Here is a 12,086-nt window from a genome sequence, read left to right on the forward strand (position 1 = left end):
AGGGCCCAACAACGGTGTAGTGCATAGTTCTAGGTGATAGGGAGGGAGGATTGGTTATTGAGATTGCACAAAGTTCAGCTCAAGCTTGGACAAGGAACTCTAAGGCACATTCTTCATTGTCTGGGAAAAATGTGCAGAGGCCACTAGGAGGCATGATTGTGAAGTCAAGGACACCAGTGGAAGTTTCAAGGTGGGACCCTGAGGGACATATCTATGCAGTTTCCAGGAGGAATACAAGGGAAGAAAACAGAGGGACCACAAGATAGGTCTGCGCAGTTTTTAAGAGCAGTGAGTCTCGGCTGATGGAGGTCACTGGGAGGAAAATTCCGTGAAATTTCTTGGATTAGTGAAGGCTCAAGGCTCTATGAAATGTGGGGTTCCAGTAGGCAGGAAGGAGGCTTGATGACTATGCTTGGGAAATGTGCAGTTCAGACAGGCTGTGAGGCAGTTTTCTGCACAGTTCTGGGAAGGAAGACAAATGCTCACTTATGGGATTGCGTAGTGCAATTGACCTGAGAATTTCCTTATTTTTCCAAGTGATAAACAAGAACCCATTATAATCACTCTCAATGATGTTTTAATACTCTTCAAATTTAGATAACTAATTGATCCACTAAATAACTTATAAAACAACAAAAAAACACTCTTAAAATGCCAAAGCGATAGCACCAACAAGCACTCAAAAGCTCAAAACTAAGGCTTTGTAAAAGAAAAACATACACTATGGATAATTACACTTGGACAAAAAACAAGCTCATACTTAGATAAAGTTTAAATTTGTATCTTAATGTAGTAAAAAAACAAACAAAACCTACAATGACCTATTTGGAAAAACAATCCAAATCCTGAAAAAGGAAATAACATTTAAGAAGCCACACAACTTGTATTTCTTCACAACTCAAGCAATCAAGTAGGTCAAAAATACTCACCATATCACTCATATCAAGTTCATAATGTCACACAAACAAAATAAATATCAATCACTGCTTGAAGAAATCAACCCAAAAACACAACCTTGAAATAATAACGCAAAGTTGTAAACAAGATCGAATATCTCACAAATGAAAGGGAAATGACACCAGATTTGAAACATATCTAACAAGATATAGGAATAGGATGACATATCTAAGGCTATTTTAGTTAGATTTGAGACAAAATCCACTATAAATATCACCAATGAAGATCCATTTCTCCCAAACATAGAACATATTGAATACCTAGTCGCTACAAGGACTACTCCCAGGGAGCGACCACCAAGACAAGTCATTCTATAAATCACTTGCAAGGAGTGACTTTCCCCGAAGTTTTATATTTTCAAAGAAAATAGACTCAAATATATAGAATATTAATTAAATTAAGCATGCAACACGCCTAAATAAGATCAAAATCAGAAGATAAATACTCAACACTAGGAAAAATCCAAAGATCAATACAAAAGAAGGAGATTTCAAACACTAGAAAAATACTCCCCAAAGAGTTGTTAGTTAATTTAGCTTGAAAAAATCTCAAAGGACAAGAACCTATTGCTCCATTAATCTTGCCTCAAGATGGGCCAAATAGTGTGTGATGGATCGAATTATACTCCCTAGATCTAATGTAATAACAATCATTCATCTCAGATAAGAGGATAAGTAGAATGTACTTGTGTATCCACGTAGGTTGGTGTAGTTTGTAGGCCCTATATAGCTACTAGAAACCCTACTCCAATTTAACATCTTGCTCTAGACTCCCTAATATGGTCTTCTACACACACACCACCAAACAAGATGATGTTTTCCTTTATGGAAGGAAAGCTAGCATGCACTATAATCTATAATAATAACCATATCACATTCAAATATACATGAACATGAAATATGGCTGGGAATTCAAAATTTCCATTCATAAACAATAATAGTAGAAAAATGCATTACACCTTGATTCACCAACAGATTCTCCTACAATCCTTGGCACTCCTCTTCCATTGGTTTATAGGAAGACTAGGCTCATCTCACATGCAAGATAAGAAAGTAATGGCGGAAATTCACTAGAATTAATAAGTTATTATCTCTATAGTTCCCCTCTTCCATTGAGAGGGTCTCCCTATATAGGATTTTCCCAGAACCAGGAGGATGTATATGGGCAGTGAAGGCCATGAGAAGTTATGAAAATTATCCAATAATTTGCTCCTACCCAACATAGAATAAGATGGGTTGAGTTAATTGTTAGAAAATTATATATTACAGAGCAATGGAACACATAAAATATTGCAGAAATATGAACACAAAAAATGAATAAAACAAGAGAGACACAGATATACGTGGTTCACCCATTTTGGGCTACATACATGGAGAAATAGCCAGTCCTTATTTTATTATATTATCTAGCAAACTGAAGAGATACAACCTACAACAGATTCGCTATAACACCCTCTTCGCTCTCAATCTCTTCTCTCTTCCTCACTCAGAATACAGATACAATATAGATGCAATACAATTCCCTCATATATAGTGAGGGGTTTCCTTCTAGGGCAAAAAACCCTAAATTAAACATAACTTCCACCGTTAGATCATTTGCCAAATTAATGGCCTAGATTGACTAGAAATTACTAGACTTTTACAAGGCAATTTTACATCTATTTTTAGCTTCGGGGGCGCTGCCCCCGCACCCCGCGTGGAGGGGTGTACAGTATTCCTAGGGTATACATCTGACTGAAGCCTCTGAATAAAGAAGATAATCAAGCTCCACACCCAACATTAATCTCCTTAGGAATGACCTCCTCTAGAAGTTTGACCTCCATATTTCACATGCTAACAACATGATTTGTACTTAAGTTCTAAGTTTTTCTACTTCAATTGAGTGATGGGTGATAATTTGACAAGATTATGGGAGAGATGGGATAGTAAAGAATCAAAAACAAGGGCAAGGAAGGATGTGTTCAGGCCAAGAGTTTTGGAAGGTTGATCTTATGTTCCTCTACTTGACATAAGGTGGAAAAAAGTGATATAATAAGTGCATTGTTATGTTTCTTTATTTTTTGGATTTTGCAACTGATCTTCATCAACAAGTTAGATAATATTAGGTGGCAAGGGTTTTTTGGCACTAATTCCCTTGAGTGTAGTTGGAATTCATCACAATATAAATACTTTACAAGGCATATTTTATTCATTATCATATTTTTTCTTTGTATCTATTTATTTTTAATTGGATTTGGTGTGTGCTAATCAGATAATCGAGGAGTATTAGGATGATGATGAGTATTAGTTGGTTGAGGAGATAGAAATAATGCTTGCTAATGAGAATTTTCTCTCTAATTTTGGTGAGATTTTCAAGGTTGTTATTGAGTAGGTCACTGGCTTTATTTGGGTTGTTGATAAGGAAATAAATATGGATACTAATTTAAGAAATTTGGATATTGCCATTGTTGCTAGTGTGGAAATAGCTAGTTTGCCAATGTTGAGGATACCAATTTGTAGAGGGATTCAATTGATTACTCCAAGAAAAATTGAAATTGAGAGGGTATTCATATGGCATGCCTTGAGTTATGTATGATAGTCCTTTATTTCACTAGTTGATGAAGCAAACATAATTCACATTTTATTTTTCTCTCTTGTATCAAGCCTTCAAACCCTGCGATTGTGGGCATTGGTTAATATCATGTTTATATTTTCAAATGATGCAAAATTATATGTTTTTTAATGGGAATCCATGTTGCTTTCTTCTTCTTGACTTGAAGTGTATTAATTTTCACTACCAATGAATGTAAAATATCTGCCTCCATATCGTCAACTAGATTTCCAATTTTTTTATTATTAATTCAATTGTGGTCATAGAGGTATGTGTAGTAGTCCTTATGATTCTTCAATATATTTAGTAGAATCCCTTAATTAGTGTTTTTAAACATTTCTTATCTCATCATAAGTATCTAAATGTGATCAAATTTATATATTACATACATCATCTCTTTTTCCTCTCAAGAGAGTTGTCTTAAGAGAGTGCTTATTAATCATGCAATCAGTAGATCTCATGTAATCAAAATGAAAAATTCCAACATAGGCTTCCAATGATTCATTTGGAATATTTATCTCTTGAATATCTATATTTTCAGTATTCTCTATAAAATGATTTTCCATCATTTCCCATGTTTGAATACTATGTTCATCTAGACCTATGAACTATCTAAGGGTTGTTTCCTTCAAAGTAGAGGGAAACAATTTGAGCTTTTCGGCATCATTCTTCTCATAAGTCCCATAGAGGACTTAAAATTCAAAGAGGAAAGTGTTAATATCCTCAATAATTATTCCATGAAAATGAGAAAGAGTTTTTGGGTTTTATTTTTCATTTTTAATTGCTTTATTGTTTCCAAGATACGAAACTGAAACATCTCTTCCTCTTCTTCATTTATTCCTTCCACTCTTCCTTCTACTCTTGCCTAATACGTAATGAATATGTAAAATGATGAACATGAAAAAATTTCCTAATCCCCAAATTCCTTAGCACTTTTCTTCAAAGACTTGTTGTGTATTATCTTTAATAATTAATAACTCAAGGACTCATTCTTGTTCTTACCTCTCACTTCCTTTCATTCCTATATTTGATGATAAAATTTTGTTAAAAAATTCCTAATTTATTCCTATTATGATGCACACATTCCTCTCAAACACAATCTATTCAATATCAGGGAAAATATCACTCTATAAAAGGAAACTCTCCAGAAATTTTTCTTTCTCATGTTCACAATGTAATCTTAAATTTGTAATTCATTCTTCCTTGGATATTTTAGTACTTCCCCAACAACAATGCCAAAGAGAGGTGAGTTCACATATTGAAACAATAAAGGCTATAAAATCTCAAGCAATCATACTTATGTACTAAAGGAATAATAGATTTGTAAAGCATTGTGCAAAGTTTATGGAATCATTAAGTGTATAAATGAGTTATTGAATGAATTCTATATGATTTTATTTTTATGGAATGAAGCTATATAATTAATATGCAACTACCTACAATAGAGAACCATAATTCTATAGCACAAGTCTTTTGGAAATGGAATATCCTAGGGATTTCTAGATGATGTTACATAAGTCCTTATCTCCTTCTAAACCAAGCATCCATATAGAAAGTAAAATATAATATAAATGCTCGATGTTATAGAAAGCAATTGGAAATTTAAAGGTAAATTCAAATGATAGAAGATAAACCTATTATATAATGCATTGAATCAAACAAAAATCTATTACCAATCATAGGTTTATGGCATTTCAGTGAAGTAATAAATCACATTGAATGAATATTCACACCATAAACTACATATCCAATACACAATCATCTCAAGGTATTGGAATGGGTAATGGACAAAACAATCAACGTTTTTGGGGTAATTAGTTATACATGATAGATAAAGATGGGATAATTCAAGAGGTCATTATTTACAATGAATGCTAAATGGTATTAGACATAAGATAAAGCTAGGTGGGGGTGGAGTTTGGGTGCTGCGTGGGTGGGTTTTTTGGGTAAACTATTCTCTTATGGTGCTAACTCCTAATAATCCCACTTATTTTCTAGGTTTCAGCCAATACCGATATGAAATTCCTCTTGTAAAATTCTAAAAAAAATCTTGGGAAATGGGTTGAGTCATCTACTACCCCATCTTATATTAGGGAATCAAAGAGGATTTGTAAAGAAAATACCAAAAATGGATAATATCATCATTATTCAAGAGGCCATTCACTCTAGCAGGTCAAACACTGAGAAGTCAATGGTGATAAAAATAGATATGGTGAATGCCTTTTGATAGAATAAGGTAAAAATTCCTCATAAAATATCTTTGAAATCAAAATTTTTCCTTAGTTCATTAGGTGGATAAAATATTTTAACAGCATGTATGGAAACCCCTAGTGAATCGTAGGTTTGTCTTTGCATTAGGGATGCCCTATTTTCCCTATGATTTATATTTACTAGTTGATATCTATTAGGAAAACTTAGAATCTTACGTGATCCTCTTCCATAAATAAATGTTTCCCCTATTTTGTGATGTAAGAATGCAACCTCCATGATCTAAGACCATGTATCTTAGGTTCCTTCAAATGGGAAATTCATTAGTAGAAGTAAATTTAAAACTTTTGGAATGCCCCCCTTCTCCTATGAAGAATATCTATTTGACATTATAAGTTCATTTTCTAAACAAAGGATAAACACCCTTTTTAATTTAACTAATTGGGAGTAATGAAATTCAATAAGGTGGTTTATATGGATATGTATTCATGTTAAAATTGGCAACCAGGGCAAAACTTCATGTGGGTAATCTTATTCATGGCTAATAATATTTTTATTAGATTCCTCTCGTCGAGAGGTGTAGGATTGATATAAAGATCATCCAATTCCGATAAGTATTCATGGAGATATGAATTTATTTTGATTATGGAATTATTATCAAGCCGACTTACAACTCATGTAGGCTCAGAAGCCCAATATTCGCATCTATTCGCCCATCAACATTGTGTATAAATATAAGAGGACTTTTCCTCATTTGAACTCACTCATCTCATCACATCTCTCTCTCTCTACTACGCAGATATGAGTCTCTTCTCTACTGTGCTGATATGGGTCCCTCTCTCTCACACATGTGAAGCTGGAAGCTGTTGAATTTGAAGCTGCAATTGCAGAAGTAAAGATTGACTTGCGTGGCCTTGAAGATCTCCTCTTTGGAACTGCGCTGTAGGTTCATCTGAACCTCCTCTGAAAGCCGCAAATTTTGGTGGTGGAATGAAGTCAATTCGATGAACGGTTTGCAAGATATCCACTGCCCTAGTTTGAAGCCGGAAACTGCTGAAACTGACGCTGCAACTGTAGAAGTAAAGATTGACTTGCGTGGCCTAGAAGATCTCCTCATCTGAACTGTGTTGTAGGTTCATCTGAACCTCCTCTGGAAGTCGAAACTTTTGGTGGTGGAATGAAGTCAATCCAACTGTCGGTTTGTGAGATATTGTCTGCCCTACTTTGATAATGAAGCCGCTGATCTAGGGTTTGCTACTGCTGATATGAATCAGATTTATTGTACTATTTCTCTCTGTTGAATTATTGAAGATAAAAGAAGATTTGATCAAAGGGTTTCCCCACACATTGTGGGGTTTGTCCCTGGCTAGCTGCCACATCTTGTGTCTCTTGTCTTGGCTTGTTTTCTGCCGATCGTTTAATGTTCTATCTGCACTTTACTTTATGTACATGTGATTTCTAATCGTTGGAATATAATAAGAAAAAGAAGTAAACTTTTATAAGCATAGAACATACCATAACTTAACAATTCACCCCTATATTAAACCCTTTGTTAAACTAAAAGACTAACTTTGATTAATTTATCTCATATTCCAGATGATATTCCTCTAGGGAAATATATAAAAAGTTCCCAAGAGTTTGGATTAAATGGAGATCCATACTCAATTAGTTAAGGATACTCTCTTAGATTCATTTCCCAATATCATCTCCCATAACTAAAAATTGGAAATGGGATTAGAATGGTGAATATATACAAAAAACAAGGATTTTTGTTGGATTATGGTGAAGGAAAACATATAATGGCTAAAAACATGAAAAAATGGTAAATATAAATCCATATAGGTGACTTGCATAACTAGAAGAGGAAAAAGGTGTCTTTTAAAATGTAATTGCTCCTCTAAGTTTGGAAAATAGTCTTCGAGGAATTACAAGAACAAACAAAAATGCCTTAGGATAAAAAAATGATATTGACATGGCATGCCTCATCTTTATGAAACTTGGTGAATAATAGTTACTATAAAGAGTCTATATTACTCTACACACACACACACACACCTAGTAATTGTAGCATATTTTGACAAGAAATCCTTTACCCTTAAGGGTGTGACCAATCTCACAAGGGGACTATTGTAGGAGACGATCTAGTACAATGGAGTAGGGAAAGCATCCTTTGCCAATTATGAAGTGGAGGAGAAAAATTGGATCAAAGCTATCACTTTAGAACAATCAAAGCATCTTTTAGATTAGGAAACCCAATCACTCTACCAAATTGTATACTAGATTAAGGGATAATGAATCTTAGAAGCAGAGATCAAAGAAGAAGCAATACATATTATTATTATTTTATGGTGAATAAAAATGAAAAATAGGGTTGGTAGGTGTGAGGGTGGTCGTCTGTGACCTAAAAGGAGAAAAGGAAATATAATATGTGTGTGGAATTATAGGAAATATATCTAATTATGTGGTAAATTATAAAATAATGGGATACAAAGGTATATCTTTTCTTTAAGATAAAGGAGTCCATCAAGTGATAGTGGTAAAGGATTTCACTAAAAATAAATTATAACATTAAACTCATCACCATGACTTTAAATTCTCTAGATTCACATAGAGGAACGTTTCTTTTTTCCTAGTTTTATTAGGAATTGAGGAATAAAAATGGGGAGTCCAAAGCACAAGCTAATATTTGTGTTAAGATGAATGAAGTATCATACAAGGTAAATGGTAAGGATACATAATGCATGCCTATCCCATGATATGGTCATTTTTTACGATAATAATGCCATAACTTAACATGTGTCACATCATTTGAGTATAAAGCAATAATGAGTTAAGGATCCCCTTTTTTTGAGTACATGTTAAATTCTTTTCATAGGTAGCTCCATGAGAAATTTGTATGCATTAGGTGTAGTAGGGGGTTGAAGCCCTTGAAAAATGTTTTTTGGTGGTTTTTGGCATCCATTTTTGGTGGTTTTGGTACACAGTTTTCACTTTTGGGAGTTTTATGGCATGTGATGGTTCATATCATGGTTTTCTAATTATAATTAAGGAATTAAAGTTGTAATATAATCTAGGTTACTAAATTATGGGTGTTGGATATTTCAGAATCATATATATTGTATTTTAAACAATGAAGTTGATTGATGATGAAAATTAGAGGTGCAACTCTAAAGAGTTCGATGGTTTTCCTAGTTTGTGCTTCTAGGGTAAATATTTGTGTAATGATTGCTATTATTTTAATTTTCTATTTATTAATAATCTATGTATTCATTGCATTATTATACAAGGTTTAAAACTTACACTATTTTTTAGTCTACCTCACTTATTATCATTTAACATGTGGCATTAAGTTTAAATTGATGTCTATCTCTACGTATGCATGTGGGTTTATCATGTTTTTTATTTAGTTATTTTCCATTATCTACTCCTTTTCTATTGGTTGATATATTAAGGATTAGAAACTCTAGAGCATTTGGCACATGATTGTGTGTTCTATTGTATGATGAATTTCATGATAAGCTCCATGCCATTGTAACTCCCCTTAGATTTTGTTTCAATGAATAGGGATAAAAACATAACATCATAGAGCTTTAACTTCATTTTTATATTTCATGACAAATTTGTAGCGCTTTTGCTTCAAAATCTAGTTTAAGTTGCTTTGGACGGGGATGAATTTGCTCTAAAATAAACTTAATTCTACAAGAAATGACACAAATCATCATATGAATAGTTGTTTCATCTCATGCAAGGTTAAGGAGGTTTAACATGGGATGAAAAGTGTGAATGAGAGGTTGTTGAATTGCAATGAAGCGTGATGAATTCCTTCATTTGGTGGAATTGTTGGAAGGAATAATTTGAAAAGAAATTCGAAGAAGTGAATAGGATAATTGATTAGTGTGTTTTGGAAATGACAACCCAATTTTTGGAACTCAAGGAATTAGAGAAATAGATGTTGATGTGGGTTCATTATAGGAAATATATAGACAAGCATGAGAAATGGGTTCTTTATAATATTTTGTTGGAAGGATGTTGACTCACCTTAGTCTTTCTATAGAGGTTTTCTCAAATATGACTCCTTTAGTTTCTTCCACCTTTGAGGGATCATTTGATCTCAATGGGTTTTATTTGGGTAAAGAAGAGGATATGGGCATCCCATAGCCTTGAAATGAGTGTTTGTGGACACTACAACTAAAGTCATCCCTATCACTTGAATCCAGTGGAAATGCATTTGAAAGACGTATCTCTGGAGGCATAAGTAGGCTTCAAAGTGGAATCCCCTTAAGGGAATATTGTATATTTATATCACTTTATTTTCTATGTTCTATCAAGTAGATTTGTTGTTTTATTTATTTGTAGGAAAATTACCTACCAGGTCTACAAAGGAAGGAACAAGGAAATGAATCTTAGGGCATATTTGAAAATAGGCTCTTTCTTTTTTGTTAGTAGGTTATGTCTAAACTAAAATTTTGTTTGAACACTATCTGGTTTAATTCAAATTTTTTTCTAATAAAAAAGATCTATGCTTGTGAAAATAACATAAGCATTAATCCAAATGGAAAAAGGAGATGTATTGTTGCATACAAAAAAATTGGTTTAGTCCAAAGAAAGATATAACACTGCCATATTTATATTAGTATTAATTAGAAAATGAAATGCAAGTTTTTTGGTATCAAAATACTAAAGTGTTATTAACACCCATAAAATTATGGGGCGAAACATTTGTTGTATTTTGAACCTACTATATAGAAAATTGAATACAACCAATTAAATATTGTGTATGATAATCACTTCACATGATAAAACCCTAGTGTGTAACCTCTATTTACTTCAAGATTATATTATTGTAGATATATACACTATCATCATGATCATGATTTTTTCCTCTAAGAAAAATATCAAGAGGAAATGCTCAAGCACTTTCTTATATTTCAAGGATTGTACGTCTTAGTACAAACTTAAGCACTTCCTTGCACTTCACTAGTGGTATCTAATGGAAATGTTAATTACAATAATGAACCTATTAGGGACATTAAGTGAGACACACAATAGATAAAACCAACACAGGGGAATCAACCTTGAGAGTTCTCACATGAAGCTTAAAGTGTTCACCCACTTAAACTAACCCACCAAGATGATGATAATAATAATAATAATAATGAGACACACATTCCCATTACCCAACATAAACTAAACCCCTTCTCCAACTTCCAAAACCAACCATTCACTTTCCTTAATTGACCTTAATCAATCTACTAGTTACTCCCATTTAATTTTATTCAACCAAGCCTCACATCTAGTTCTTGGTCTTGTGCTCATACATTTACTTGCTCTACATCACTTTTCCCCTTCCTCTGCATAGGATACTCTGAGTCATAGAAAAATTTATAGTCAATCCTGTGAGTCGCTTGCCACCAGGGAAACCAAGTCCATTATAGGTAAAAAACCAATGCGATTTTCACTATGGCATATGTTTTAAAGTATAACATAAAAAATTATAAGTGTAATTCTATGTTGTTTTACGCTACTAATAGCCAAAGAGAACATTACATGACATAAAAAAGGAAATTTAAAAATGTAGAACGAATTACTTCTAAACTTTGTGCCTCTATGTTGTGCCTAGGGGTTGGTCCATTTGGGTATCCTTTTCTTCATCCAATCAAATATTACTTGAAGGGGTTTCTTCAAAGTTCTAAAGAGTATATTTCCATTCCTCATTACCATCTCGGTTTTATCAATAGTCGTGGACAATGGATTCACTTTTGAAGAACTCTTTACACATGATATCAAATTCTTCTTCGATGATATGTTTCCCAAATGCCTCCCCATGAACCATCTATATCATCCTTGAAATTATTATGATTATTCTTTCCAATCAAAATTTCACCCATGTTGAGCATGGGCTTGATTTTAAAACAAATATCATCTATTATTTCCATCATTCTTGTAGGTCTTATCAACTTGGTCCCACAATGCAACAAAGTATTGTCTATATGATTAATGTTGCAAGTATAACCTATCATGCCCACACCACCCTATGTTTTCATCACTTCTTTTATCTTGGGATGTTTCTAGAGGATTCCAGGTGGTAGGCGAGAGACATCTTGAAGCCACCTGCACTTGAACATCATGCACAAGCATCCATTTAGATGTTTATTTGGTAAAAAATATGATAATGAAATAAATGTATCATAATGATTTGGAAACTGCCATGGGTATTTAATTGTAGAATTTGTCACAAAATATCTACTTAAATATATTTGAAAATACCAAACTTTCACAAGGGTTAAATTTTCCTTAGATTTATGGATTCATTAATTACCATGTTATGATAT

Source organism: Pinus tabuliformis, chromosome 7, assembly GCF_031772625.1.
Source record: "Pinus tabuliformis cultivar Carrire ecotype Pingquan chromosome 7, CPIR1, whole genome shotgun sequence".
Lineage (NCBI taxonomy): Eukaryota > Viridiplantae > Streptophyta > Pinopsida > Pinales > Pinaceae > Pinus > Pinus tabuliformis.